Source organism: Herpailurus yagouaroundi, unplaced genomic scaffold (assembly GCF_014898765.1).
Source record: "Herpailurus yagouaroundi ecotype Mexico unplaced genomic scaffold, PumYag 198, whole genome shotgun sequence".
NCBI classification, from domain to species: domain Eukaryota; kingdom Metazoa; phylum Chordata; class Mammalia; order Carnivora; family Felidae; genus Herpailurus; species Herpailurus yagouaroundi.
In genome coordinates, this window is record NW_024412429.1 from 22614616 (window position 1) to 22639447 (window position 24832).

The following is a 24832-nucleotide window of genomic DNA, read 5'->3' on the forward strand; positions in this document are numbered from 1 at the left end:
CTCTCTTACTTTTCACTTATTATTGAAAACTGGATAGTCCTTTTCTCAGCTTATCCCTTGAATACTTGCCATATGCAGCCAAAAATAATGAATTCACACTTCAAGTGTTCCGTTTTCTTCTCTCTTTTAGAGCTGCAAGTTTATTAGGTAATATGTCTTGTGAGGTACTGGGAGTATTATAATTTATAATAGGAGTATTATAAAATACTAGTATTATAATTTATACTAGGGGTGTTGTAAAATACTTTGTCATTGTATAAATATAATACTTGTCTTTCCAGCCCTTAAGATTAATTTCCTCACTGCTTCCTGACCACTAAATATATTTTAAGTTTTTGCTAGAGAAGCATCCTACTTCTGGTACCAATTTCTAGTTAGGATGGGTTAAACTTACACTGTTGCTGACAAGCTGTCCCCAAACCTCAGTGGCTTTAGTGAAGAACAGATGATTTCTTCTCCTGTTAAAAATCCATTGTGGATTTCTGGGAGACTCTGCCCTATACACTCAGGCTAAGGACTGTGGGTGCACCTCCATCTTGTATGCTTTATGGAACACCTGACCTTCTTGATTGTCATGGAGGAAAAGAGAATATTAAATGGTCTTGTACCAGTAACTAACTGTTTAATTCACGGTCTAGAACTATTTACGTGGCTGTGCCTAACTGTAAGGAGGTAGAGAAGTTAAAGCAGAAATATTAGAAGGAATTGTATCATATATCTGAATAGTTAAAAGTTGTAAGTTAAGCTAATAATTAACTGTAAAACATATAGTATATCATTCTTGTGCACATTTATCTTCTGTGACCTGGAAAACTAGATTTGAATGTGGAATTTTTGGAGTCTTGAGGTTTCTTCGCCTCGAGAACATGGCAGCGTAGGAATGCTGGCCCATTTTCCCTTCTCTTCATGTTTCAGGCCCAATTCTGCATGATGGAGGGCACACGTCGAACCTATGTCCACACCCTTGCAGATAGCTACCCATTGGCCACTTCTTGGAGCCTAGGGCTGAATACACAGTGGCACAATCTATCCTCATAAACACAGGTCTGGGAAAGAGGCTTTCACAGTCCCTGCTAGCAGGGTTGGAGTTCTTTGGACAAGAAATCCCTTTGTTCCAGAAACCTACGGTATGGTCTAGGAGGGGGAGTCTGGGCCTGAGTGGATATGTCCCCTTAGACCCTTGGCCTTCTTGCTCTCGAGGGAAGGGTTTACTGGGAACCCCTCATGTCCAACCTTAAGGGCAATACTGAGCAAGTGTAATGTCTATGTGCTTAGAAAAAGAATAGGATATGGGTGAGCATACAAATCTGTATCCTACCTCACGCTTACTGAATTCACTTCTTAGATAGAGCTATGGAGGGAAGATGCTGTAGTCACCAAAGTTGAGTATCCTGTGTTAACAACTGTGATTCTATTATAAAGTCCAATTATGATATATAAATCAGTTTCTTACATGTTTGCTCATAGCAAATTTGCCTCAACCCCACGGTATCTGACTTGATGGAAATATCGGGGTATGGCACACTTCTGAGTGATGCTCTTCCCTTGTTACCGTGTAATAGGAACGACTGGTAAGCTGTGAGATCTAACCATCATGAAGGCCAGGCAGCCTGGGGTGCAAAATCTAGGTGATGAGGTCAAATGCTGGCTCTGATACTTTTCAGGTGTCTGATATTGAGAAAGGTTTCTGTTTCAATGTTTTCTTATTTGTACAAAGGGAATAGAACTACCTATTTTCAATAAAATAAAATAATATATACCAAGTGATCTACAGAAAATATTCATAGATCAAGCAAAATTCTTTCTCAATGAAAAATGATTTAAAACAATGAGGTATGTTGGAGCCTAAGTCTGAGATTTAATGCAGGGAAGATGACCTAACAGAAGAAGGAGGTGGGGTCCCTGGAAGATGAAGTCCTTAGTCTAATATCATGAAAAGAGAGCTTTGGGGCAGCTCTGGGCTCTTGCTTATCTCTAAGGGAAGATATGTCTTTACTATCTCAACCTAGTAATCTCTCTTGAGCTTCAGTGCCCTGATTTTTAAAATGAGGATAATAAGAATTGCTTTGATGACCTTGATAAGGATCTTTTGATAGAGTGGTGGAGATCAGAGCCAGGGGAATGGGTTGGAAAGTGAATAGGTGAGGAAATGGGGATTATCTACTTTTTAAATCTTTTTCAGAAATTTGAGAAAGATAGTCTGGGAATATAGTGGGAGCTGGAGGGCAGTGCAAGGTTAATGAAAGTTTTGTTTATTATAGGTTGAGAAATACCAGATCATGGGTGTATCTTGGGGAGCAGTATCTCTAGTAGAAAGGGAGAAAATGACAATGCGAAGGAAGTTTTGAATGGAGAAGTGAGATTGCTGTGGTGCTAGAAGGGAAGTTTGTAGCGTTAGCATTGAAAAGATGAAATGCTGTATCCAGTAGCTTTTTTTTTTTTCTTCCCTCAGTGGAGCATGAAGTGGGGGTGTTAGCAGAGACATATGTGTATGTGCAAGTGTCGGGAGTGAAAACACCAACTGGAAGATAACGGGCAGGGAAGAGTTCTGGAGTTGTAGCCGGACTTTAGAACTCTGGAGTTGACAGAGTGAGTGAAGTCACTCTCCTTGTTTGTGAGAACCCTCCATCTCCATCTCTACTGCAGTAGCTTTTCCACTCTATTGTTTCTGTGCATTTTTAGTATCCCCTGAGGCCCTCTCCAGTCACACTGATGCCTACCTGGGCTGTCCAGATTAGCAGCAAGATACCATTTGATTACAGAATTGCATAGGTTTTAAGTAGTCTATCCCTATTTTTTCCCCTAGGTGTGAGATTCTGCAAGAGGTTTTTACGAGATGACTGTATTATCTTCATCTCCATATAAGGTCCTTGCAACGGATTGAGTGTTTATGTCCCCCAAAATTCATATGTTGAAATCTTAACCCCAATGTGATATTTAAAGGTGGGGCTTTGGGGAGGTAATTAGACGATGAAGGCAGAGCCTTCACGAATGAAATCAGTGCCCTTATAAGAAGAGACCAAAGAGCTAGCTAGTTTGCTCTTTTTTCCACCATCTGAGAATACGGTGAGCAGTTGGTAGTCTATGAAGAGGATTTTCACCAGAGCCCATCCATGCGGCACCATGGTCTAGGACTTCCAGCCTCCAGAACTGAGAGAAATAAATATTTACTGTTTAAATCATCAAGTCCATGGTACTTTGTTACCTGAGCTAAGAATGGCATGGTTAGTTTTTTGCATCCTAGAATTTTTAAAACTTTAGGTTAATAAGTTACATCATATTTCTAGCTGGTAAATGAAGTTTAAAGGAAAGTGCCCACTGTATTCTCTGATGCAGGGTCCTACCTTCCAGTGAAGGTCTTGACTCCCTTTCCATGTCAGAGTCCAGGTTTCTAGAAACCAGAAACTCTGGTGGAGTAGAGCTAACCTGACGTTGTCTTTGTGCTTATGATTGTGTTCATCAAAGGCTTTTCTTGGATGTTTGTGTATAGCTATTTACAAACCTACTTGTACAGGTATAGTCTCTATCCATTAAGAATTTAACAATTTTAGAAAAACAGTGAATATGAATATAAATGTTATTGCTCTGGTGACATGCAAGCAAAATAGATGTAATATTTCACTCAATTTTGTGGAATGTTTTAGAATGAAAAACCATAAATATTGTGCTTATACTGTGTCTGCCAATGTAAGCGTGTTTAGCAACAGTGAGTAAAAGGGACATTAGTGCTTAGGAGTAATTACTGTTGCCAAGACTTACTAGGAAAATTTTCATTGTTCATCATAGAAATTAATGGTAACACAAAATGCCTTGATTTCATCATCCTAGGTTTCTTTGAGGGACCCTGTAGCCTAGATGCTAAAAGTCTGGACTCGGGTGTCCAGATCAGCTGTTTGCTAATTGTGTGACCTTGGGCAAATTACTAAAACTTTTGGTGCCTGAGTTTTCCTATGGGCCCAAAAGGGATAATATGGTACATCCCTCATAGGGTTGTTAGGAGGATTAAATGAGAAAATGGTTAAAATGCCTAGATCATGCTATGGTAAGCACTCAGGTTGCTGGTTAGAAAATATTATAATATACTCTAAAAAAAAAAAAAAAGAAAAAAGAAAATGTTATATACTTTCTATAATAAATAGATAGCTCCATTAGGCAGAAAATCAATAAAGACATAGTTGAACGTAATATCCCATCAGTCAACTAGATGTAATTGACATCTTTAGATCACTTTATCCACAATAGAGTATATATTCTTCTCAAGCTCACGTAGAACATTCACTAAGACCACATTCTGGACCATAAAACACAACAAATTTAAAAGAATACAGATCATACATTGTTTGCTCTCAAGCCACCATGGAATTTAACTTAGAAATCAATAACATAAAGACAAGTAGGAAATTTCAAATTAGAGGTTATACAACACAATTTAATTTTTTTTAGTGGTTTCTTTTCTTTTTTTTTTTTTTTTTGTATATAATTGTCAATTTGGCTTCCATACAACAGCCAGTGCTTATCCCAACAAGTGCCCTGCTCAGTGTCCATCACCCACCTTCTCCTCTCCCCCACCCCCCATCAACCCTCAGTTTTTTCCCTGTATTTAAGAGTCTCTTATGGTTTGCCTTATGCAACACAATTTATAAATAATAGGTCAAAAAAGTATATCCGTAGAAAATTTAAAATACTTTGAGCTAAATGAAAACATGACATCAAAATGTCAGATGCAGACACAGTGTTGCTTAAAGGAAAATATATAGTACTGAATGCATATATAGAAAAGAAGAAAGTCCTGACCTCAATAATCTAAATTTCCATGTTAGGAAACCAGAAAAAAAGGAGAGCAAACTAAATCTGAAGTAAACAAAAGTAAAGCAGTAATGAGAATTAGAGCAGGAAAAAGGGTGCCTAGCTGGCTTGGTCTGTGGAGCATGCAAGTCTTGATCTTGGGGTTATGGGTTCGAGTCCCATGTTGGGTATAGAAATTACTTTAAAAAATCATTAAAAAACAGAGGGGCACCTGGGTGGCTTAGTAGGTTAAGCGCCAACTTCGGCTCAGGTTATGATCTCACGGTTCATGAGTTTGAGCCCTGCATCAGGCTCTGTGCTGACAGCTCAGAGCCTGGAGCCTGCTCTGGATTCTTTGTCTCCCTCTCTCTCTCTCTGCCCCTCTCCCACTTGTGTGCGCGCTCTCTCTCTCTCTCTCTCACAAATAAATTTAAAAAAATGGTTTTAACTTTAAAAAGCAGAAATCAGTGAAATTGAAAAGATATATATCAGAGAAAAGTAATGAAACCAAAATCTAGTTCTTTGAAAGATCTATAAAATTGATAAGCCTTTAGTGAGGCTGAGAAAAGGAGGAGGAGGATACAAATTCTTAATATCACAAAAAAGAGGTATCACTTCACATCCTTTGGACATTGAATAATAAAGGAATACTTTGAACTCAATGCCCACGCCTATACTATTAAAGAAATAAAATAATTGCATTTCAAAACATGCCAAGATGGATTTACTTGTGAGTTCTGCCAAACATTTAAGGGAGAAATTATGCCATTCTCTACAATCACATTCAGAGGATAGAAGCAGAGGGAATATTTACTAATTTATTCTGTGAGGCCAGCATTAATCTAATATCAAAACCAGACAAAGACATTACACAAAAACTACAGATCAGTATCTCTCGTGAACATAGATTCAGAAATCCTTAGCAAATCAAATCCAACAATCCTTTTTTTTTTTTTTTTTTTTTTAAATTTTAGAGAAAGAGCATGAGCAGGGGAAAGGGGCAGAAGGAGAGACAGAGAGAGAGAGAAAGAGAGAAGTCTGAAGTAGACTCCATGCCCAGTGTGGAGCTCAAAGCAGGGCTCGATCCCACAATCCTAGGATCATGACCTGAGCCAAAATCAAGAGTCGGACATTAAACCCAAGTGCCCCAAACCAACAATCCTTAAAAAGTCATATACCATGACTAAAAGGGGATTATCCCAGGTATGCAAAATTGGTTCAACATTTGAGAAAATCAATTAATGTAATCCATCACATGAACAAGCTAAAGAAGAAAAAGCAGATGATTTATCAGTAGATGCAGAAAAAGCATTTGACAATATCCAATACCCATTATGATCAACACACACACACACACATCCAGCAAATTAGGAATAGTGGGGAACTTCCTCAACTTGATAAAGAATATCTGCAAAAGCCTGCAGCTAACATCATACTTAATGGTGAGAAAGTAAAAGCTTTCCCATTAAGATCGAAAACAGGCAAGATAGTCTCTTATCATTCCTTTTCAGTATAATACTGGAATTCCTAGCTAATGCAATAAGACAAGGAATAAAAGGTATTCAGATTGGGAAGAAAAAAACTATCTTTTTTCACACATGGTACAATCATCTATATAGAAAATCCAAAAAAAATAAAATAAAAAAACCTGGGACTAATAAATGAGTAATAGCAAGGTTACAGACTATAAGGCTAATATATGAAAGTGCATTGCTTTCCTATATGGCAGCAGTTGAACAAATGGAGTGTGAAACTAAAAACATCTTCCCCTCAATTTTGCTGTGAACCTAGAACTGCTCTAAAAGAATAAAGCCTTTTAAAATATATTGTTGAAAATATGGAATCTGAGTTCAGACAACACTCTTACCTTTCACCTTTTGATTTTTGAAGCGAGTAGTTTATGTCATGGTAACAACAAGCAAACAAAATTTTCTCTCCAGAGAATTTGTTGCTTTAAATCTTATTCTTTCATGTAGAAAAATAGAATTCTTTATTTATGATTTGACATATAACTGGGTAGTAGTCTCTTATGCACAATGAGTAAAATACTTATCACTCACAAATGGATGTTGTTTATTTTTAATGTTAAAAAGTAGATGTGTAAGAGGTTTGGGGTGCCTGGGTGGCTTAGTTGGTTAGGTATCAGACTCTTGATGTCAGCTCAGGTCATGATCTCATTGGCCATGAGATTGAGCCCCCCTTTGAGCTCTGCACTGGATGTGAAGCCTGCTTGGGATTCTCTCTCCTCCTCTCTCTTCCCCTCCCCTGCTTGCATGTGTGCCCTTGCGAACATTCTTTCTCTCTCCCAAGGGAGAAGCAAAAGGATATACAAGAGGTTGAGGACATAAGGGGGTTGTGAAAAAGGAGGTGGGGTGTGCTTATAAAAGGACATGAGGGATCCTTGTGGTGATGGAACTGTTCGGTATCTTGTATGGTGACATATGCATGAGCCTAAGGTAATAAAGTTCTGTAGAACCAAATACGTACACAAATAAGTATAATGAATCTGGGGAAATCTCAAAAGATCAGTGGATTGTATTAATACAAATATGTAGTGATTGTGATATTCTGCTTTAGCTTTGTGAAATGTTATCATTGGGGGAAACAGTAAAAGGACTCAAATCTCTCTTAAAATTCATGTGGGAATCTGTAGTTACCACAGTAAAATTAAAAATGCATGTACAACTGTTACATACAACTAATAAATGACTTTTATTTATTTATTTTTTTGTTTTTAGGTTTCTGCCTCGTTGATAAGTCATCATTGGCTTTGTAAGTTGACATTTTAATTTATGCATTCTCCACCCTCAACATTCTGTATTTTCTGATTATAAGAGTACTTTTCTAGAGAACCTGGAGCAAAACTTTATCATTTGGTTCTTATATTATTTTAAGGGCTGTTTCACTTTTTCTGATACCATTAGGTGATAGTTATTTTGAGGAAGTTTGCATTACACATCTTGGGCTAGGGCCTTCTGTGTCTTTGGAGTGATTTCCTATCAGGGTTATGATTAGAAGGAGTAAAGTGCCATCTGTGGAGTTGAGGTTGTATGTACATGTCTCCCATTAGACATCACAGCCTGCACCCAGAACATCTTTGTGGCAGATGATAAGAGGGGCACAGCACCCTGGGAGAAAGCCACAAGTGTAAGTGGTTTGACTAGTGAGGAAAAATAAATTCTGCTTCATTTACCTGTGAAAATCTGGCAATTCGATTAAATGAGGGCAGGATTCTAGACTGGGAATCTGAGAATATGACTTTATTCCTATTTTATCGTTTGAAGTAGCTCTCTTGCTGTTCTATAACTTTTTCTTTGTTGTGTATTGGAAAAAAAAATTGAGAGCTCCTGTTATGATGGTAGGTTTTTGGGTTTTTTTAATTCCATGAAATGCAAACATTTGAAATAGGAAAATTTGAATAAACATTTTTAACCTGGAAAAGAAATTATTCTCTGTGTCACAGAAAACATTTGACATTATTAAATGGGTTTTACTTGGCCAATTTCTTAGAAAAGAGACTGTGTTGCCAGTATGGAAAAATAAGGTTATGAACCATAATGTGCAATCAATAGTTTTGATTTATGCATGTTGTCATTTTGATGAAGAACTGAAATATGTTAAACTAATTTTAAAGACCTCTTTGAGAAACATTGTGTGAAGATGATTTCGTTTTTCATAATGTTAGCAGTGGAGGATGATATTGTTGCAAGGTAACATACTGGGGATTTGCATTCTCAGACGGTGTCTAAATTAGTTTGAATCTTGTTCTAACAAGTTGTTTCACCTATTTTCAGGCCACTAGGAAGACACACACCTCTTAATACAGTTTTCCCCAAAGTATATGCCTTAGTATACTCATTCCTTTGGATGTTATATGGGAAAGGGACCTATAGTCATGTAAATTCAGGGGAAAAAAAACCTTAGTAAAAATTAGACTTACTTCCAAGAACTGATTATCTAAAAGAGCCTATGGTCTGTGTTGTTTTTAAAACGTATTTCCCAATATAACTCCATATATACTGTAGAATTGGGGCTCCATGAAACATTTTTGAGGAAATAGTGCTTTAAAATTTAGGAAATTGATAACAATGACAGGATCTATTGTACATTTTTCACAATGATAGCGGAAGAGAATAAGGACATTTGAGCTAGAATAGAAGAAATAGAACATAAAAAGACTGTTGAAGTATCTTAAAACAGTTGACATACAATTAACCGTAAATAATTATAAATATAGTTATAAAACATAATTTCTAAAAATCTTGAAAGTAAAAATATGTATTTTTCCTTGTTGTAGTCACCTAATTCCCACATTACTCTTTCTCATTCCTTGAGGATTTAGCTCCTGGCTCACTGTCCTCCTCTCCAAGACTCTTGTGTCCTAATTCTTGGTGATTTTATGGCCACTTTGGGGTCCTTCCAATACCTTGATTTCTCAGTTCCTTAACTTTCTCTCTTTCAGTGATCTTGTCTCCCAGACTACTTTGGTCCTGTCCTCCCTCCCCATGGTGATATTGCAAACTTAGTCATTAGCAATAACTGTTTCCCTCCATGATCTTGAGTTCAAGAATCCCATTCTCCACCAGTCCCTGCTCCCAAATTTTTAATTCCATCTAGATATTTGCTTATTCAGTGTAAATAGCCTCTACCCTGTCATTAAAATTACCTGTTTATCCCCTTCTCTTATCCTTCCTTCTTTGCTTTACTTTACCCCCTTCTCTTATCCCTCCTTCTTGCTTTACTTTTTAGATACTTTGCTATCTAAACCCCAAAGACTTTGTCTCTTCCATGCCTTCGGCTGCACAGCTAGTCCTAGCTGGAGAAAAGTGATCAGCCATGCTCACTAGTCTTATTTTAACTATTTTGATTATTAACCTCAGTGGTCCCCTAATGTTTTCAGGCAATTTGGACAATTAATTCCTAGGAAGACATTTAAAACCTATTTCTCTATAAACTTGCAGTTCCTCTTCTTCTGTTTTCCCTTTCACCTGATGACTCTGTTTTCTTTATCACTGATAAAATAGAAATACTCAAAAGAGAACTTCCATAAGTGCCCGTCGTCACATATACCCCTACTACCCACACCATATATTCTGCATTCTCTTCTTCCTCTCTGGGTGAACTGCCCAAATCCAATCTAAAGCTTACTCTTCTACTTATGTTCTTATATTCTATTTCCTTTCACCTACTCAAGGATATTGCTGTAGCAGTTGTCCCTTCACCCCCCTGAGTTATGGATTTCCTGCCTCTTTTACTTAAAAAAAATTATTTACTTCCCATTCTCCCTAGTTACCAATCCATTTCATTTCCATTTTCTTCTACACAATCTTTCAGTCTTTCTGTCCATTCTGTCTTGATCCCATTTCAGTCTGGACTGATTCTCATCATTCTACCAAAACTGTCTTAAATGTCACCAGTGACCTCCATGTTGCAAATCTCACAGTTCTCAGCCCTCATTTTACCTGACCTACCAGTATCGTTGACCCTGTCAATCATGGACCTCCCTAGCGTTCTGAGTCTCCACACTTTCCCAGCTGCCTTCCAGTTACTATGACCACTCGTATCAGTCTTCCTTGCAGATATCTCTTCATTGCCCTGACTTCCAGACACTGGGTGACCCAGGACAGTTCCTACACTGTTTCTCTGCCTACACTTACTCCTAGCTAAGCTGGTTCAGTTTCATGGCTTTAACTACACATATATGCTGATATCTACCAAATTTATATCTCCATTGTGAACCTCTCTCCTGAACTCCAAATTTAAATACCCAATTGCTGAATGTCTAACAGGCATGCCAAACCTAATATGTCTGCAGTTAAGTTCCTCTCCACTCTCAACTAAACTTTCCTCTTCCTTAGTCTTTTTCATCTCTGTAAATGGCAACTCTATCACTCATAAATATTAACTCTGTTACTCTATTTTCTCACACCACACTCTTTGACACCATTGTCATTTCTTCTTTATCTCACCTTCTGTTTATCTAGCTGTCAGGAAATACTGTTAGCTCTACCTTAGATATATCCAGAAGATGACTGCTTCTCACCATTTCTTCCACTCTCATACTGGTCCGAACCATCATCATTCATCATCTTTTTATTAAAATAGGCTCCTTACTGTTCTCCCTGCCTTTTTTTTTTTTTTTTTTTTTTTTTTTGAGAGAGAGAGAGCTCAAGGGGGGAAGGGCAAGTGGAGAGAGGGAGAGAGAATCTCAAGCAGGCTCCACACTCAGTGAGGAGCCCTATGCGGGGCTCAGTCTCACAACTGTGAGATCATGACCCGAGCCAAAATCAAGAGCCGATGCTTAACCTGCTCAGCCAGGCACTCCATGGTCTTTCTGCTTTCATACTTTTTCTCTTATAATCCATTTTCCAAAGAGCAGCCAGATAAATTATTTAAAACTCTAAGTCTGGTCACGTTACTTTTCTGCTCCAATGCCTCAGTGCCTCCCTTTATAGAGGTTTATCATCTTCTACGTGATATGGGCCCCCATTACCTCTGACCTAACCTTCTACTGCTCCCCCTCACTCACTGCTTTACCCATATCAGTATTCTTTTTCCAAGTTAGGGTTTTGCAGTTATTGTTGCCACAAGAAGCCATAAGACTTGCTTCTTTACCTCCTTCAGGTATTTGCTAAATTGTCATCTCCTCACGTAGGCCTTCCCTGACCAGCCTGTTTTGTTTTTGTTTTGTTAAACATTTTTTAAGTTTATTTATTTATTTGGGGTGGGGGCAGGGAGGGAGAAGGAGAGAGAGAATCCCAAGCAGGCTTCTTGCAGTCAGCACAGAGCCTGACATGGGGCTCGATTTCACAAACCATGAGATCATGACCTGAGCTGAAATCAAGAGTTGGATGCTTAACCAACCAAGCTATTTAGGTGCCCCAGCCTATTTTGAATTGCCGTTATTTCTCCCTCCCTTTACTCTCTTAATGGTCTTTTATCTCTTAAGTACTTTAGTTTTTAATCACCATCTAATATATATTTTATTTGTCTTCCCTTCATTCAAAGATGAACTCCACAAGTGGAACAGGGGAAAGGGATTATGTAGTAGTTACTGACTTTGTCTAATATGCCCTTCTGTTGTTGCCTCCTGACTCACAAAGATGGGTAAGTGACTCGCATCGAGGCAGTTTTTGTATCTTGTCCTTCTGCTTTTCTAGTCCTAGGATGGGCATGTGATCCAAGCCAGGCCAACTGGAATTTTTCCATGGGATTTGGATTTTTTTCTGCTGGAAGTGGCAATAAATAAATAATTCATATCTTGTCATGGATCCCCTTAACTGTTAACAAACCATTAGACGAAAGATAAGTACAGCCATACACTATAATACCTTTGGAAGACTTACAAAAATTGCCCATATACTAGGTTACCAAAATGTGTGTATATATATCAGAGAAATAGAGAGGAAAATAAGAAAAGTTTAAGTGAACATGATATAAAGTTCTATATAAATTAGCTTTAAAACTTTTAGTGATTAAGATGCTAAAGGTTATTTTGACATGGTTTGCCTGTCAGATTGATTCTTCCTAATGTTCATGTAATAGTTACTTCCATGCTACATAACTTCCACAGCTCAGAAAGGTAAAATAGATATATTGATTTATATAACCGTCGTTAAAATGTAATGGCCAACACAAAACTTTTGAAATATTGTTAGGAGAATAAATGTAAAGTCTACAAATAAGATTTTAAAATGAACTGTCTACTCTAACCAATTGGACTTGCCCTGAGTACAAAAATGATTCAGTATTTGGGAATCTTCTGGAAAAACTACACCATATTAATAATTTTTTTAAATGTGAACTTAGAGTTTTGTGGGACATTTGACAACATTAAACACCCATTTCTGGTCATCCCTTAGGAATAGTACTTTCTTATTTTGGATATAAAATATTTGTTTTGAATCTTAACACATTTATTAATAGCAAAGGTCACAAACATTTCCATCAAAATCAAGAGTAGTGACATGATGTCTGCTAACATGGGTAGTAGAAGTTCTAGCCAGTCAGTGAGACAGACAAGTAACAAGTATAGTTATTAGAAGAGGAGATAACGCTAAAATCTGTAGGCAATATGATGATAGACCTATACAGTTCTGAAAGTGAATTATGAAACTTTTAGAATTAATGCAATTACATAAAGTAGAGATGATACGTATACATTTAGTGGCAATAATTGGAAGCTTAAGATAATAGGTTCATTTCTTAAGGCTAGCAAGAAACTGACATACTGAGAATAATGCAAATAAAAAATGTGTATTTTCAGAATTTCCTACAGTAAGTATATGTAGCTTTGTTACCAGAAAATAAGTAGTAAGATCTTAAGAAAGCTGAATATATTTTCAGTATTTAGAGGTAAGAAAATTCTGTTGCAGGAGCTCAAGCTCAACTGAGTTTTGTTTAGTTGTAGGCTTTCCCAGATAACTCAGTAAGGGAATTTTAAATGCTTGATTTGAGAACTTCAGTTAGATGAAACATGATTAAAAAGCATCCAAAATCTCAATCATCTATATGTTTCTAAGTATTACAGGGAGAAAAACTAGGTTTGAAATTTCTTCTAAGAACATACTTCATTTTCTTTTTCAATGGTTTGATTAAAAGCTCTTAGGTAAAAATGAATAGATCTTGATACTTTTAATAAATGGCTCATAATACCATTTTGTTACTGAGGACTTGGAGTGTTCTATCATAATTTAGTTCCAAAAGCTCCCCTTTTTTTTTAAGAGCTGTAAATTAGAGAGCAGACAGCATGGAGAGCACAAATTTTAGAATGAGTGTAACCTGGCTTGAATTCTAGCTGTAATGTCAGTAAGTACATGATTGTGAGCAAGTTAACCTTTCTTAGTCACAAGTTGTCTTTTATAAAACTGAAATAATAATAGCTATGAGGATTATGAGGATTAATTGAGGTGATAGACCTGGTCATTAGCAACATTCAGTAACAATCCTTTAATTCTATATTTTTCAGTATTATAATTTGAGATACTAGTAATTATTTTACAATGTACTTTATAGAGAAGGCAGCCTCTTATTATTTATATCCCAAATTTTGAAAACTTCTCTATTTCTGTGGAAGAGAAAATGACTAAGAGACATGGGCTGCTCTGTAATGTGACCCCAGACAAGTCACTTTTTGTAGTTTCTGAGCTTTTTGGTAATATCTATATCTTAGTGATGTGGAGAGGATGAAATGAGGTAATGCAGATTTTTCAGTACTTAATTTGTAAATATAAAGCACTAATACAAATGTAAGCAATTGGAACTTCAAACTGAGGGGACTTTCATGACTTCCAGCCATGAGGTAGTAACAGGAACTTGATTCATTTTCCAGCCTTAAACAACCAAAAAACAAAATGGAACCAATAAAAGCCCATAAAAATTTAAAATAGGTTTTCACACATTGGGCAACTAGCTGTATACTATCATGAACGCTGAGAGAAGGAAAACAAACGATGTGCCCACGGCCACAGTGTAAGAAGAGGAAACCAAACACAGCTCAGTGGTCACCATGAATTGAAGTAATAGAGTTGGGAATTCAGGGAGGCAGGTGCCGCTAGAATTTGTAGGACAGAGTGCCAGAAAAGAGAGTTGCACAAAGAGAACACGGAACACTGGAGTCTTTAGCTGAGTGCTGATTAGTGCATGCATGTAAGAGAAATACCCAAGGCTGAGAAAAGAACCACTAGGAAGGCAAATGTAGTTCACAGCGTAGGGAAGAATGTGTCCCAGCAGAGTAGAAAACCCTTTGTAGTATAAGTGGCATAAAGTGGAGTACTCAGAAGGGTATTGCCTCAGTAGTAAGGGAAAATTAGCTCTAGAGTAAAGGTTGCTTTGATCCTTTCTTTAAAAAAAAAATCCTGAAAGTAAAGCATTAAAGAGGAATCATAAAAGTTTTTTGGTAAAGGAAAAGATAGAAAATATTTTAGGCTTTACAGGCCATATGATCTCTGTTGCAGCTACTAAGCTCTGCCATTGTAATGTTAAAGCAGCCATAGACAATACATAAGTGAATAAGGATGGCCAAATTCTAGTAAAACTTCATTTACAGAAATAGGCTGTGGGCCAGATTTGGCCTGTGGGCCACAATTTGCAGACTCTCCATTCTTAAAGGTCAAATTGTTTTTAGTAGTTTAACTTCATCCCAGAACAAAGCTCAAGAATATTTAAAGAAATACAAAATATCTGGCACCTAAAAAGGTAAAGTGTGCAGTATCTAGTATTCAATCAAAATTTACTAGATATGTCAAGAAACAGGAAAATTCATTGGTGAAGAGAAAAATAAGTCAATACAAATAGACTCAGAGATGATAGATTTTAATAAAGATATTAAACAGATTTTTAAAGATTTAGTAAACAGCTTTACTAAACAAAGATATTAAAATAGTTATTTTATACATATGCTCAAGATTGTAGAGGACAGAACTGGTTTAAGGAGAGATACAAAATCTATAAAAACAAAAATACAAGTTGAACTTCTAGAGGCAACATAAACATCTGAAATGGGATATACACTGGATAGGAGTAATAGCAGACCAGACACTGAAGAAAGACTTTGTGAACTTGAAGATAAAAAGCATTAGAAATTATACAAAATAAAACACACTGAAAACACCACATCAGTGAGCTTTGGGACAACTTCAGTCAGTCAAATGTATGTATAAGTGGAGTCTCCAAAGGAGGAAGGTAATAGAAAAAATATTTAAAGAAATAATGGCTGAAAGTTTGCTAAATTTTATGGAAATGATAAGCCCACAAATCTTAGAGGTTTGGTGAATACCAGCAGTTACCAAAAAAAAAGGAAGAAAATTACATCAGAGTACACCACAATCAAATACTTTAAAACCAATAATAAAGATTTCAAAGGAGAGAACAGGACACTATACATTTAGAGGAACAAAGAACGACAGTAGACTTTTCACCAAAAGCAATGCAAGCCAGAAGACAGTGGAACAACATAATTTAAGTAATGAAAGAAAGGTAGTAAAAGACTGTTTTAGTCCTGTAAAAGCTGAAAGAATTCACTGCTACTATACCCACACTATAAGAAATGTTACAGGAAGCCATAAGGAAGAAGGAAAGTAATACTATATTAAAACAAAGAACATCAGAAATGAGTAAAAATATAGATTTTTTCAACTTAAATATTTTTTAAAAAGATTGTTTTAACCAAAAATAGTAACAATGTAGTTGAGGTTTATAACATGTAAAATGTATTGACAACAATTGCACAAAGGTCAGAATTGGAAAAATTGAAATGTAATACAAACCTTTTATACTCTATGTGAAGAGGTATAATATCCCTTGAAGGTACATTGTGTTAAGGATATGACTGTAAACCCTAAATCAACCACTAAAACTTCAAAAGAGTTATAAGCTAAAGGAGATAAAATTAAATCAGAAAAAAATAGTCCAAAAGAAGACAGAAAAGCAAAGGAAAGGGGAAATGGAGAACAGATAGGACAAATACAAAACAAACAGCAAGATGAACATTTCAGCCTACCTATATCAATAATCATATTAAGTATAAATGGTTTAAACACTCTAGTTAAAAGACAGTGAATGTCAGCTTAGATTTTTTTTTTTTTAAAGAAAATGAATTAACTATATGCTGTCTGCAAAACAATGTACTCCATATAGCTAAAGACACAATTAGGTTATAATGTAAAGGATACAAAACAATAATACTAACCCTTTTTTTTTTATTTTTTTTATTTTTGGGACAGAGAGAGACAGAGCATGAACGGGGGAGGGGCAGAGAGAGAGGGAGACACAGAATCAGAAACAGGCTCCAGGCTCTGAGCTATCAGCCCAGAGCCCGACGCGGGGCTCGAACTCACGGACTGCAAGATCGTGACCTGGCTGAAGTCGGACGCTTAACCGACTGCGCCACCCAGGCGCCCCAATACTAACCTTTTTTTAAGCCTTGACTTAAAACCTCTAAGTAGAAATGAGAGCAAAAAATACTGCCAGGTATAAAGATGATTTTCATAATGATAAAGTGCTAAACTGAAGACATAATCTTAACTGTTTATATACCTAATAATAAAGTTTTACTATACATAAAGAGAAATAGATAAATCCACAATTACAGTCAGATCTCAATACCCTTCTCAATAGATGATAGATCAACTAGATAGAAAATCAGTAAGGATAGAGAAGACTTGAACAGCGCTGTCAACCAACTTGACCTAATTGACATTTATAGAGTACTCTACCCACCACGTTTAAGTACACCCAGAACATTTATTAAGATGGACCATATTCTAGGTAAGAAAATGAGTAAATTAATTTTTTTTTAAATTCTAGTCATACAAAGAATATCTCCTGCCCATAAAGGAATTAGTACAGAAAGGTATCTGGAAAAATATTTTCGAATGTAACAACACACTTCCAAACAACCCAGGAGCACATTCTAGGCCATACAAGATACTTTAAGTTTAAAAGAATAGAAATTATACAAAGTATGTTCTCAGACTACAACAGAATTAAACTGCAAGTTAATAACAGAACAATAGCTGGAAAATTCTCCAATAAAACACTTCTCCAATAAATAGCACACTTCTAAATAATCCATAGTTCAGAGAAGCCTCATGAAACCTTAAAAATATTTTAATCTAAAAGAAAATACAGCTTATAAAAATTGGGGGTAGGGGAGGAAGCTAAAACAGTGCTTAGAGGGAAATTTATAGTATTAAATGCATGTATTAGAAATAATATCTAAGGGGCGCCTGGGTGGAGCAGTCGGTTAAGCGTCCGACTTCAGCCAGGTCACGATCTCGCGGTCCGTGAGTTCGAGCCCCGCGTCGGGCTCTGGGCTGATGGCTCAGAGCCTGGAGCCTGTTTCCAGTTCTGTGTCTCCCTCTCTCTCTGCCCCTCCCCCGTTCATGCTCTGTCTCTCTCTGTCCCAAAAATAAATAAACGTTGAAAAAAAAAAAAAGAAATAATATCTAAAATCAATAACCTAAATTTCCACTTTATGAAGCTAGAGAAAGAAGAGCAAATTAAACTGAAAGCAAGTAGAAGAAAATAAATAAAAATTAGGGAAGTCAATAGAGTTGAAAAATAGGAAAACGAGAGAAAATCAAAACAAAAAATGGTTCTCTCAACAAGATCAAAAAATAAAACTATAACCAGATTGGCCAAAGAAAAAAAGAAGACCTAGATTACCAGTGTCAGTAATGAAAGAGGGTTCATGACTACTGATCTCATGATATTATAGGGCGAATAAGGGAATACTACAATCAGTCTCTGCCTACAAATTTGATAACAGATGAAATGGGAAAAACCAAAAAACAAAAAACCCCACAACTTTCCAGAAAAGAAAATGCACCTGGCCCAAATGGTTGGGCTGGTGACTTTTGCCAAATAACCCATGTGACAAAAAATGAAAAAGGAAATTGGAAAGTATTTTCAATGGAATTGGAATGAAAACATATTTCCAAATAACTAGGATGCAACTATAGCAGTGCTTAGAGGGAAATTTATAGCACTATGTGCCCATGTTAGAAAAGAACAGTCTCAAAGTAATGGCTGAAGGTAAGGGATTGTCAAAATTGTCTTAAAATTTGTGGATGTCTTTTATTAAACATGTTTGTTTCATGTTGGAGGAGACAATACTGGTGGTTATAAAAAGGCAACTCTTGGCCCTTCATAGGGAAGCAATAACCATTAGACTTCCCCTGCTGGGAGCTGAGTTTCTTTAATGAGGCATGTTCCCTTAGATATACTCTAATTTTTTTTTTTTTTTGTAAGTAATCCCTGGGTGGGGCTCAAAGTCACATGTATATCAACTGAGCCAGGTGTCCCTCCCTTAGATATTCTTAAAAGCTCTTCCCAACTATTAATTTCTGAGATAAATGGTAGTGAAGTAAAAAAGCATATATATTTCTCAATGTTAATAGGCTATACATTAACATGCACATTCAAACTGATGTATAGTAGGTAATATAAGAATGACCAGTAATTTTAAAAATCACAGAACTGTAGAATTAGAGCCTTAAGTGGTGTTTAGTCAAACAGCAGTGGCCTCAACTCCCTGCCTCTTTTAATATATTAAAAAAAAAATTTTTTTTAAAGGGAAATGCATTTAAGTTTGCAAATAAACAAAAGCAGTGCATGAGAACTAAGGTACTGAAAGGCATATTCAGAGTTCAGAGAAAATTTCATCAAGCTCAGGGACAATCACTAACATTCTAGATGTGATTTTGTACTAGGTAAAATGTTGGATAAATGTCACTTCTCTCCACAGCCTTTTCTGGCTCTACCAGACTTAGTGGCCACAGTATTCTGTACACTCTGTACTGTAACATCTACATACTACCAACTATCGATAAGGTGTTATGAAAAATGAGACCAAGAGTTTAAAAAAAAAAAAAAAAAAGTTTACCGTTTATCATTGGCAGTCTTTGCCTGTGCTTAAAAAGTCCATCTGTTTTCTTCTAGTGAGCAGAGCAGTGTGAGGGTCAAATGAAATAATATACGTATTCTTTGAAAACTGTAAAGCACTAGCTCTGTGTAACAAATATTCCTATTATGTATTTTTCTCTTCATGTGGCGACTGTCTGCATTTCTGCCTAGCACCAATACATTCTTGCTTAAAATAGTTAAATGGCAAGAAGTAAAGCTGATTGTACAAAAAAACCACATTGCTGCTTTATAACAGCCAGGGATTTTCTTCAATCAGCTTTTTAAAACACAATTCAATTAGTGCTTCTATTTTGTGTAGTAGCTTATCTTTTATGACAGTTTGATCTGGGTTTATTAGTTGGCCACCTTAAAATATTAGATGCGAGTGGTAAATTTTTAGTGCTAAAGAGAGCTATGTAATCCAGAAGCTGTAAGTTAAATTTTATGTCTTTTTATTGAAAAGGAGACATGTTTTTCTCTTTTGACAAGTTTTACATTGGTTTGATTTTCAGCACCATTGATAATAGGTACCGTTATTAAGCATTTATTATATGCTAACACTGCTTTAGGGGCTTTATACTAGTTATTTGATCCTTCACAAACCCTATCAGAAGATATTATTTATGTCTTACAGATGAGGAAACTGAGTGTGCAAATACTAAGTGCTTAATTTACACAGTTACTAAAAGGTGACACTAAAATTTAAATATGGATCTGACACCATAATCCATACTCAAGCACTGCGTCCTTGAATGAGTGGGCCAGTGCTTTGGGCTTAGGAGTAGATTGTGATTATTTAATATAGTTATTGTGAGAGAAGTTCGGTGAGCAGTTGTATGCACATATGGTAGCTACATGCGGTGGAAACTGCGTGCGATTGAGAAACTGGATACTTCACAGTGACTCTTCACCTTACCAGCTCTGTGACTTTGGCAAGTCAATTTATTACCTTTCTTAAGCCTGTTTTCCTCACTGAAAAATAGAAACTAATAAAACCACCTATCTCAGGTGGTTGTGATGAAGAGCAAATTGATGTTTGTAGGTGCTTTCAATGCTTTTGAAAGGGTATACAAATGAATTGATGGGTGTATTTTGTCATTTGCTATAGACTTTCATTTAAGTAGTAAATTTTCTGAGTGCTTTTAAAAAATAATTTGATTTATAGGAACTTAGTGAGTTTCCAGAGCAGCTCTATTGAATTTAGAGTGATTACATAAGGAAGTTCTACTCAAAAGACTAGCGTTCTTCGATGAGATACTTTGTTTTTGAGGAATGGTTATTTCACAATACCTCGTAATGTAATTCTTGACGGATATTTCTGTCTCCATTTTGGAAGAGTAGAAAGACAAAGAGGCCCAAAGTAGATCAGTGCCAGAGTCAGCTTTGAGGTTCCTAATATAACTGTCACACTGTGCCTACTAGGAAGCTACCTTTTCTGCGCCATTTAGACTTCTGTATTTTCTAAGCTCATTTCTGTCCCAGCTTGAGAGAAAGTGAAAGTCTTCTCTTGGAGGGCTGTTCAGTACCATGTACAAAATGGCATCTTTGGCAGTCAAATGAATAATCAGTGAACGGATCCCCCCCGGTCACACTGAAGCTCATAAGATGGGCACGTGGGAAGGTTGTGTTCTGTGTCAAGGAATGAGTTCTCCATACCTTTCATTCCAATATTGTTTATTTTCTTTTTGGTTTAGGAATTTTCAAATTTAACCCATCCACTCCCATGTTTCCTCGGGATTAGTGACAGAAATGGAAGGGGGTGCAACAAAACGAATGCATTTTGTTACAGGCTTTCGTGGAGGTTGTGTCAAAGAAGCGGCTCAGAATTCAGTGGGGACTTTAGAAACCTTTTAATCAAATCTGTTCAACAGAGATAACCAATCAGGAGAACCCATCTTCCTCTAGCCCCTCTTACCCCCGCCACCCCCTACCCCCAGTCCTCTCACTCCCACAGAGCTGCACAGGGCTCATTCACACACAGACTGTCACATAGGGGTTTGGATTAGCGGTTTGGGTGATTACTCCATTCACATCAAAAGCTAACCCTTCTGTCTCTGTTCACGTTTTTTGTTTCGCAAACAGAATTTACGCAAACTGACTCTTTAGGTTGTGTGGCCTTCACTGGAAATGAGGCCTTGAAGGAAGCCCTAGTAATTACAGCTGTAAATTCACCCTGTGGTGGTAGTTTACTAGGTGTGAACCGAGAAGGGCTGCCCACAAAGCCATGTTCCTATCATCATTAGAACTATTAGGTTGAGAATAAAATGTCCCAATAGTTTGGGTACAGTGACACGAAAGAAATTGCAGATTAAGTGAGACCATTGCTTGTGGGGTTGCAGGATGGAAAAAGAAAGGGAGAGTGAGCAGGCGAAGTTTATTTATGGAATGTCAGGGGGCCATTGAGGCTCAGCAGGCCCTAGAAGTGGAGGACTTCCCTCGGTGCTTGTTTTCTCCCTCTGACCTTGGATGAACTAGCGAGCAGTATATTATGCCGGGCGATTGTGCTGGTTTGTCATGGTTAGCATTCTGGACTGTCACTGGAATGTAGGAAACGGATGAATTTGAATTGAACCATGAGGTGGTCTGCCGGGCCCTCTCCTTGTCTCAAGGAAACCTGTCGCTGTTTGTCTGGGCCTGGCCTGATGGAAGCAGTGGAGGGAAAGAGAGGTGGGCCTTTGATCTCTTTGTTGCAGCTGCTCCCTGGGAACTCGCTGAAATCAATGCCCTGTTTTCCTGAAGGAATGAATGGCTCTGCCTAACTAGCTTTGTGAAGCTGTGGGGGAATTCACTGCCTCTGTTTATTGACAGCTGAAAAGGAGCACATGGGGTGGGATGGACCTTCTTGTGAAAACCAGGCGCAGGGAAAATTAGACCTCAATTTAACACAGAGGAATTTGGAAATTCACCCCAAAGGAGACGGTGGTTTCTCATGCTTACATTAGAATTACTCGAGTTTGGGGCTAGTGTGTAATGAACAATGGAGGTTCTGTCACAACTGTGTTATAAGTAGGAATATGGTATGCATAATAAATGATGTTAAGTAGAAGTTGATTCAACACCCTCCTTCTATTTTAAACACAGAAGTAGAGAAAGACAAATATTACCCATGATATAATCGAGTAATTCTTTTATTTTTGCATTCAGAAGAAGAAGAAAAAAACTGACACTTGAAATCAGCATTAATGTAATATTACTGAGTATAAAGAATGTCATTCATTTATGTTCCAGAACATCTTTGAACTTTGTATCTAAATTTCACTCATGCTGCCCATTCCTGCTGCTCTGGATAGTGTGCGTTGTGTGGAAATACATTTATTTTTAAAAACTTCTATTTGAATATTGTAACTGAAAGTCTATGCAAAGCATAAATGAAACTAATAGACCACTATTAGCACTTGCAATTAACGCATTTCATAAATCCTAAAATTACTACCTAACTTTTGAGAACACAGCAAGGAAAAAATCTTGAGTTTATCACAAGGAAACATCACCATACCTTCTTTTACATCTCCCCTCGCTTGCTTGATTTCCCAGGAAGAATTTATGGCGTCTTCCTTTGGCCCTGAGCCCTTTGTGCACACCTCTATTCTCGCACTTAACACATTGCCCTGTAGCTCTTTGTTTAGGTGTATTCTTTTAGCTGGAAGTAAAGCAGCTGTGTCGGATTCATTTTTATATCTCCAAGCCCAGCAAAGCTCTTGGCTCAGTGAATGCGAGCTGCATGAATGGGGATTGATAGCTCCCCGTACGTTAGTTTGAATGTAATTACTTATCCAGGCTTCAACTGCAAATACTACGTTTTAGGAAAACTTGATTGATCTATTGTTACCTGATTGGTGCTATGGCTTTTTAAAATCTGTGCTCTATGGAGAATTTCATTAAACACTTTTTTGATTTGGCAAGTTTGTTGAGCAGTCCATCAGCCTCTGAACAGGAAGCATTAAAAAAGTGGATGGCATTGTCCTTTTTAAGTCTAAGCTCTGTTGTCTAATATTCTTTCCTAAAATTAAATCTCAACACAGGGTTTATGTATTTTCAGTATAATGAAAAAGCTTTTAATTTCGAGTTTTGTAGACTTCCACTTGACCACATTTAGTGATGGAGATGGATAAAGCTTCCATTTTACATGATTTAATTCTATGATGTAATGTTAAATAATGCAAAACAAACCATCCTTTGACAGTTTATTTAACCAGATTTACCACTGCTGTATGTTATGAACCCCTTATCAAAGGAAGCCAACACCTTCATTTGTCAGTGAAAAGTGTAAGGGAAATTTTGAGTCTAAAGGACTAACTGCTATGATTTCACAGGGACCCTAGAACAAGCCCAATTCTGAGCTCTTCGCAAGTTAAAACCTATTTCTTTTTAAACCACAGCTTTAAGTGGGAAATAGTTGTCAACATTCTTTGGGAAACAACATCTTAAAATCGTAATGGAAAAATTTAGTAAATGGGGATGGGGGGTGGTAAGTCATCACAGAAGTACGGTAACTGGCTAATATTTTACTCTCCGTGATATTTTTGTTTTTACCACCAAGATTATTTTTTAAAGAAATCTATTTGGTTGTCTGTTTTTGATTAAAGGTAAGGGTGAAGTTTAAACAGGTTTGCAAATGGGCGAGTTGCGGTAGGAATCTTGTAGAGGAATGGGTATTTGTATGGGTCATACGAATGTGGTGGACTCAGCAGTTTGTGATTCTGCTGAGATTTCAGATTTCTTACCAAATAGGAAAATTACCATGGCCTTGATCATCGATAGACTCTCGCCCCCATAAGTATTAACTTGTAGATAAGAAAGCAGTAAGCATAGCACTTAGGTTTTATAACTTGGCTGCTCTACCCTCTGTTTCTGGAAGTAATTTCATGTGACATCATACCAAAGTAGGGAGGGGTAGAGGGTGGAAGGAAACATAGGAAATCAAACCACACTTTTTCATTTTAGCAGTGAGGCATATCTTTGTCCACATTGATAGAACTACTTACAGGCCAAGGAAATAATTTCAGTAAGAATTGTGTTCTAGCTAGGTCTATAGAATCAGGTAACTCCAACTACATGATCCTCCATAAAAGCGCCTTTTCTCAGGGCTGAAGAATGCTATAATGTCTGAGAAGAATAATTTCAAATAATGTGAGTCAAACCTCCAAAATAGGTTTGGGGATCAACACATATTAGGTGTTTGTATTTGCGCGTGTGTGTTTATCTCCATAAGCCAACTTCCTTGTAGAAAGACACCAGATACTTCCCTCTTAGATGGCTTCCTGTCCATCGAGACTGACCAAATAAAGCAGCCCTAATACAGGCTTATCTAGTCATTGAAAGGGAAACATCCTCCTTCTTCATTAGATTGAATTACAGGAAAGACTGTTCTGAAATACAGATTTAAAATTACCTTCATTGGGTATGCTTACTGTCAACAAATTCCGCCTTTCAGGCCTCTCTTCTCACAGCAGCCTTGTCTTCAGGGGGTAAAAATGGAATCAAGGAAAGGAGTTTTGTTTGTTTTGTTTTTGGGGTTTTTTTGTTTGTTTTGGTTTGTTTTGGTTTGGTTTGGTTTTTGGTGTTTTTGGTTTTTGTTTGCCTGTGCTTGTTTTGGGCCTTTTAATGATCTTTCCTTGCTCCTTAGAATATTCTCCTCTCC

The 24832-nt window shown here is 37.0% G+C and overlaps 1 protein-coding gene across 11 annotated transcripts in view; it reads left to right on the forward strand.

Moving 5' to 3' along the window:
- The window catches only part of PLAGL1 (PLAG1 like zinc finger 1), a 73984-nt gene that overhangs the window by 18877 nt on the left and 30275 nt on the right, over positions 1-24832 (forward strand). For all 11 annotated transcript variants that reach the window (XM_040448966.1, XM_040448971.1, XM_040448972.1 and 8 more), the window contains exon 2: positions 7524-7557. The gene's annotated coding sequence lies outside the window, so the exon portion shown is untranslated. The remainder of the gene's footprint in view (positions 1-7523; positions 7558-24832) is intronic.